The 7260-nt window shown below is 55.0% G+C and overlaps 1 pseudogene; it reads left to right on the top strand.

Moving 5' to 3' along the window:
* Positions 1 to 1123: 1123 nt before the first annotated feature.
* Positions 1124 to 2046, top strand: LOC149524136 (uncharacterized; annotated as a pseudogene).
* The last annotated feature ends 5214 nt before the right edge of the window (positions 2047 to 7260 follow it).

The following is a 7260-nucleotide window of genomic DNA, read 5'->3' as shown; positions in this document are numbered from 1 at the left end:
TGCGGGGGTGAGGGGAACCACCGCAGGGGAGGCAGTATAAAGGGCACGGGGGCACCAAGGGAAGGGGGGTGGAATGCGGAAGGGGAAAGACGGCGCGAACCCGGAGGGGGCCGCGAGGAAAGCGAGTGGAGGGGAAGCACGGAAGGCGAAGGGACGGCAGGAGCGGAGGGTAACTACGCCGGGCGGTAACCGGCGGCGGAGTGGACCAGACCCAGGGCGGGCCATGAACCCCGAGAGCAGGCGTGTTTGGGGTCTACGCCCCCCTGCTACCACTGAGAGTCACACTCTTGGGCCGTGTCCAGACTCAGGGGTTTTTTCGGGAAAAGTAGCCTTTTCCCGAAAAACTTCCCCTGCGTCCAGACTCAAGCCGCGTTCTTTCGAAATTATTTCGAAAGAACGCGGCTTTTCTTTCGATGGCGGTAAACCTCAATTTACGAGGAAGAACGCCTTCTTTCGAAAGTTCCTCTTTCGAAAGAAGGCGTTCTTCAATGTAAAGAGGCTGTCTTCGAAAGAGAGCATCCAGACTCGCTGGGTGCTCTCTTTCGAAAAAGCGGATTTCTCTTTCGAAACATCCGCCTGCAGTCTAGACGCGATCTTTTGAAAGAGGCTCTTTCGAAAGAAGCCTGCAGTCTAGACATAGCCTTGGTGTTAGGGCCCTGGGCCAGGGTTCGGAGAGAGGACCCCCCACTCCACCCCGGAGGCCCAGAATTGAGTGGTACCCCGCATTTCCCAGAGGGGCCTGCGAAAGCCTTGAATAAGGGATCTTGCGGAAAAGGGCTTATTTTCCGCAAGATCCCGTCTAGACTGGCGCTTTTCTCCGGCAAAACCCCGAGCCGGAAAAAAGCAGCAGCCATGTTCATGCAAATGCCGCAAGGGATATTTAAATCCCCCGCGGCATTTGCAATTCCGAAGTGTCTCATTAGCATCCCTTTTACGGAAAGGGGTGCCAATGTAGACACAGCCAACGAGTTTAGGTTGAAGTTAGCTGTGTTAGGTTGATTTTTTTTTTAAAAATAAGGAACAAGTCTACACCTCAAAGCCTCTTCCACTGACTTGAACGGCTTTTAAAATTTACTTCTGTACTCGACCTTGATGAGAGGAGTAGCACTAAATTTGACCTTCCATGGCTGACTCTGGGATAGCAGACACAGCACTGTTAAGACGTTCTTGGACTCTGGGAGATGTCTTACAGTGCCCCAATGTGACTGCTCTAGCTAGCACTTTCAACTCTACTGCACTCCCAGGCAGGGGCAGATGACCATTTTGCGGGGCCCAGACAGCACAATTTCGCAGGGCCCCCCTTTGCCACGGTGCATGCACGGGTCTTCTTGAAGCGCGGGGTCCGGGACGGCTGCCTCGCTCGCCCTGCCCTATATCCGCCCCTGCTCCCAGGTACACAGGAAAAGCCTCCGAAAATTCTGAATTTCATTTCCTGTTTGGCCAGCGTGGCAAGCCCAGCAGCACAACTGAGCATGGATGCTCAGGGTCACAAACGAGCTCCAGCACGGAGTATGCAGGAGATCCTGGATCTGCCTACTGTGTGTGAAGAGGAATCTGTGCAGGCAGAACTCTAAAGCAACAGAAGAAATGCTGATATCTATGGAAAAATTGCACAGGCCATGGTGGGAAAAGGACACAGCAAGGATACTCAGCTGTGCTGTGTGAAAATAAAGGAGCTCAGGCAAGTATACCAGAAGACAAAGGAGACAAACAGTTGGTCTGGGTCAGACCCTCAGACATCTCACTTCTACGAGCAGCAGCATGGGATTCTAGGTGGGACTCAACCACTGTCACAAAGCTATCCATGAATACCTCCCAAGCAACTGTTCAGGCAGCCTCAGGTAACAATGAGGAGGACATTGTTGAGGAGGAGGAGAATGCTCAGCAGGGAAGCAGAGGATCTGATGTCATCAACAGCCAGGACCTTTCTCTAACTTTGGAGTCAATCCCCTCAGCCAGGACCTATTGATTCCAGACCCTGATGGTGGGGAGGGCACTTCTGGTGAGTTCACATTGGTAATCACGCTAAGGTGTAATTGGGCTTAATCTTTTTGAGCAATTGAGGTGTAGTGACGACCAGTCTACTTACACAGCGAGGGCTTCCTGTAACAGGTTGCTAACATGTCTGGAGACGGCGCATATCTCTACATAGCTCATTAATCCTTCTCACAGGTTTCTGGGGAGGACTGCAGTCCCACCCTCACACAGCCCTGCGGGAAGGAGGGGGCTTCAAAGGAGGTGGCTGTTTGTGGCGGGGGGGGGGGGCAGAAAGGGGGAATCCCAAGGGCTCAGTCCTCCCCTTTAATTCTGTTTTCTATCTTTGTTTGTCTCCTTCTACAGGTGGTGAGGACCATAAACTATAACCTGCTGTGCACGGTCATCTGCCTGGGAGACCTGGACCCCATCATGGCTAGATTTGCCACCCTGAGCTTCCCCAACTGCAGGGGGGTGGTAGAACCCACATCCCCATCCGGGCCCCAGAACACCGTGCCGCCCAGTATATCAACTGAAAGGGCTATTCTTCCATGGTCCTGGTCAACCACTGCAGACAATTCTCTGACATTTTCGTTGGGTGGTCTGGGAAGGCGCACGACACCCGTGTATTCAGAAACTCCAGCCTCTACCAGAAACTGGAGGCTGGCACTTTCTTCCCCAAGTGCAATTTCAGGGGATGTGGAGATGACACTGTGCATCGTGGGGGACGTGGCCTACCCCCTCATGCCATGCCTGATGAAGCCCTACACCAGCCACCTGGACCCAAGCAGGGAATGTTTCAATGCCCATCAGGGCAGGGCCTGCATCCAGGCTGAATGCGCCTTTGGGCATTTGAAGGCGTGGTTCAGGTGCCTTTTGACCCACCTCGATGTGGGGGAGCACAATATCCCTGAGGTGGTCTCCGCATGTTGTGTCTTCCACAACATTGTGGAGAGGAAAGGGGAGGCCTTCCTACCGGGGTAGGGAGCAGAGGTTGGCCAGGAGGAGAGTGCCTTCGAGCAGCCACACACAGCTGCCATCAGCCAGGCCCATCAAGTGGGGGTGCGTATTCGGGAAGCCCTGAGGGAGAGTTTCTCTGAAGGACCCCAGTAACTCTTCCCAGGGCCTCCCCACTAGGGGCTTGTGCCTTGCCCCTCTATGCCTTCCCCACAATAACTCCTCCCTGCCCCCCTTCCCTGTACAGTCAATAAAAACAACAGTTTTGTGTTTTAACAAAAAAGTCTTTGTATTTTTCTTAATATAAGTAACTGGGGAGAAGGGGGTCTGAGAACCTAGAAATAATGAGGGAGGAGGGGGGCTGAGAACCTTGGAGGGGGGAAGAGAGGCTCAGAGCTGGGGCTGAGAGTGGCGTATGGTGCAGCTGGAAGTTCCACCTTGGGTCCAGGGACCTCAGTGACCTTGGGGGTGTCCAGGGAGAACAGGGGGATAGGCAGGAGGGGGGACTGCGGTGGGGTCAGGCATGGCAGGGTGGGGGTGGGGGCAAGCATAGGAGGGGGGGGGCCAAGGACAGGAGGCAGGTTGCCCAGTTGCAGCCCTGCTGCAGCAGCTCATTCCACATCTGGGCCGCCATTGTGCATCTTCGCGGACCTTCTGGGCCAGTGTCTGCTGCATGTCTCTGAGGATGCACAAGTGCTCCCTCATAAGATCCTCGTGGACCCTCTGGCGGGTTGGACAGCTGGCTTGACTGGTGGTGATTGCCCCACAGTCACAACTGGTCCAGCTCAGTCATCCCTGGAGACGCTGTCCCTGAGGCCTTGACCTCATCAGCGAGCTGAAAGCAGCAGTCCTTGGGCCAGAGGACGGTGATGTCCCAGGAGCAAGTTCCATGTGTAGTCTGGACAGCTGGACCAGAGGACCCCAGAGGACCATGCTTCCTACCCCCTTCCCGGTCCCACAGACAAGCAAGCAAGGGAAGTGTCTGGCCACACTGGGATCTCAGGGGCGGGAGAGGGGCCTCGAACAGCCTGGGCCTCCATCAGGGCCGCACACATACCTGCGCCTGGCAGCGCTGTCCCTAGGCACGGGTGAAGCCTCGAGCAGGTAGGCATGTTTGTGTACTGCACTCGAGTCTGTGTGCGGCATGTGTATGCCCTTGTCTTAGCCTCCTTCCAGTGGTGTCTGGTGGTGAGACGGCGTCCCCATCCTAGGGATCAGAAGGGTGTCTGGGCTCCCCAGAGCCTGTGAGCAGGAGCCTGGAGGTGCTCTGGGGCTGCATGCCGCAGACTGGCGCTGCACATGCATCCACGTGCACAGACTGCAGCACGAGGGCTGGCCGAGCAACGATCACACCACAGCCCCTCAGCACCCCCCATTCCGTGTGTGTGAAAAACTATGAGCACTTACCTGATGATCCCTCCCCAGCCTCAGAGGATGCCTGGGAGACATCCAGGCTCTAGGGTACTGGCTCCAACATGAGCGTCGTCACGGTGCTGGCCGTCTCTTCCTCCTCCTCCAGCTCCTTGTCCTCTTCCTCCTTCTCCTCCTGGCTGAGACCACCAGTTGGGTGTCTTCAGCCCTGAGTCCACCACCAGAATGGGGAAGGGGCTGCACTGCCCCCCAGGATGCTGTACAGTTCTGGGTAGTAGGGGCAGGAGTGGGGTCCTGGCCCTGGTGCGAGAGCTTGCCCTTGCCCTGGCGTAGCCCTGCTGGAGCTCTTTTACTTTGCTCCACTCCTGTTCCAGACTGTGGTCATAGCCCTTTGTGGCCAGGCTGTTGGCCATCCAGCCCTAGATGTCCACAATGCACCCTCTGGAGCAGAGATCCAGGAGGGTCTCCTCCTCGCCCCATACCTCCAGGAGGTCCAGAATCTCCGCTTCAGACCAGGATGGTGCACACCTCTTGAGGCCCCTGGCAGGCTCCTGGGAGCCCTGTGCATGCTCCCTGTGAGGGCCAGTGAAGGGCCAGCCTGAGCCCTTTTGGCGCCCTGGGCCTGGGCGCGTGACGGCACCCGCAGGCACACGGCGCATGCACTGGCCTGCCCTCAGGGCGCACGGCGCATTCACAGCCCGGCCACGGCCGCTGGCATGCAGCCCGAGGGCTGCTCCCGGGGCGCACGGCGCATGCGCTTCCCATCCCGGCCCGGCCACCGCTGCTGGCGAGCACACCGGGCCGTGCAGGGCCCCGTGGCCATGAGGGGAAGAGCGCTGCTGGCCAGCGCTGCGGGGCTGGCACTGCAGGAGCCAGGCACGCGGTGCCTGATGGCAGCTGTAAGGGGTGCACAGCATTCCTTACAGCTGCCATCAGGCAACCCCCATCAGTTGGCGCCCCGGGCAGCTGCCCAGCTCACCCATGCCTCAGTCCGGCCTTGAGCCAGTGGGCTCTTGGGGGCTTGAGGCTGGGACATAGTGCCAGATGTGTGACTGTGGCACACATCCCTGCCACAAACTCTGTCCCAGGTATCTGTGGCTTTAAGAGCTGCCGAGAGACAGAAACTATAGAGTTGTGATGTGTATTGATGGAGTGGCCAGCAGGGCACCTGTGTTATTTCCCGAAGGCCTCTTTTTTCAACATAACTCCCTCTTCAGTGTCCATACATGCCTTTTTCCAAAAAAGCTTTTTTGGAAAAAGCATTATTCCTCATAGAATAAGGTTTACCAGAGTCAGAAAAAGCCCTCCATTATTTCAACTTTTTATTGAAATAACACTTATTGCAATGTGGAGCAAGTACTGTTTTTCCGGAATAACAGCTGTTATTCCAGAAAAACGCTGCTGTGTAGAAGTACCCCCAGTGTGCAAATAATTTGTTTTTTTCTCTGGATTTTCAAGGATACCATCCAAAACCTGATTATTTGGTTCTTTCTTCTAATTCAGTTTTTCTTCCTGCAAGTATTTTGTATAGATTTGTATGAATCACATTTGCTTAGAATGAGATACAGGCAGTCCCCGGGTTACGTACAAGATAGGGACTGTAGGTTTGTTCTTAAGTTGAATTTGTATGTAAGTCGGAACTGGTACATATTGTAGGGGAAACTCTAGCCAAACATTTTTTTTAGTTTTGGATAGCATAGGGAAAGGTTAACTCCCCTCTAATGTTTGTTTTGCTGTCTGTTCCCCTGTTCAGAAGATTTCACATCTATTTCTGTCCCTGTGACAAACTCAGGACTAAAGGAGTAACTCATCAAATACCAAACAGCTCTGCACCATGCTTTGAGCTAATAGCTTTATTTCCACACACCACCCAGGGTTCTAGGAGGAGGGTCCTTTTTTTGCTAACACAATGAGGCCAGCACTTTGTTTGTTTTGGTGGAGTCTTTGTTTGCCCAGGGAGCCCAGCATGTATAGGGGGAGGAGGGGCGGAGGGGCTGCTTTTGTCTGCTGTCCCGCAGCCTGTTGCTCAGGGGAGGGGGCAGCCTGTTGCTGGCAGGGGGGGAGGGGGGAGGCGTGCAGGATGCGAGGCCGCGGGCGGGGGGCAGCGGGCGTGGGGAGGCACTTTTCCTCTGCCCGGCAGCTCTGCGGGATCCCTGTCCCTGTGGCCAGCTGCTGCAGGCAGAGGCCAGTTGGAGCCGGCCAAAGAGGAGGAGGAGGTGGATTCTAGGACCCAGGTGAGCAAGCCCCGGGGACGCTGCTGCGGGAGCCCGGCATGTACAGAGGGGAGGAGGGGCAGAGAGGCTGCTTTTGTCTGTTCGGCAGCCTGTTGCTCAGGGGAGGGGGCAGCCTGTTGCTGGCAGGGGGGTGGGGGGGGCAGCGGGCGTGGGGAGGCACTTTTCCTCTGCCCGGCAGCTCTGCGGGACCCCAGTCGGAGCCGGCCCGAGGAGCAGGAGGATCCTAGGACCCAGGTGAGCGAGCCCCGGGAATGCTGCTGCGCATGTGCGGGAGTTGCCTCACCCCGTTCGTTCGTATCTAGGGATCCGACGTAAGTCGGATCCACGTAAGTCGGGGACTGCCTGTACTTATGATTGCCTTAGTTAACAGCTTATTTAAGGAGGTAGTCTTTCCCCCAGTCACAACATATTTATTTTGTAGGTGCTCACTAGAGGACTTTTGAGTATATATGTCCATTATTAGTATATTTCCATTCAGAGGAAGCTATTGATTGTTTTTTTCCATACCCATCTTGAAATCAGAGGTCAAAATCAGTCTTATAATGGGCCTTAAGTCATGATTTGGGAGTCATTTCTAGAATCACTCAATATCCATAAATACTTTAATTTATTTTCTTTGTGGGAATTTTTAATTAGATTCTGGCCAGGATACTTACACAGGTTGCAGAATCAGGTACCTACATGTTACATTTAAACTTGGAGCACATTTGTGTTTTGAGTTATA

This window comes from Pelodiscus sinensis, chromosome 6, assembly GCF_052426305.1.
Source record: "Pelodiscus sinensis isolate ZL-2025 chromosome 6, ASM5242630v1, whole genome shotgun sequence".
NCBI lineage: Eukaryota > Metazoa > Chordata > Testudines > Trionychidae > Pelodiscus > Pelodiscus sinensis.
The sequence above is the reverse complement of the archived record's forward strand: the minus strand, read 5'-3'. Positions and strand labels throughout refer to the sequence as shown.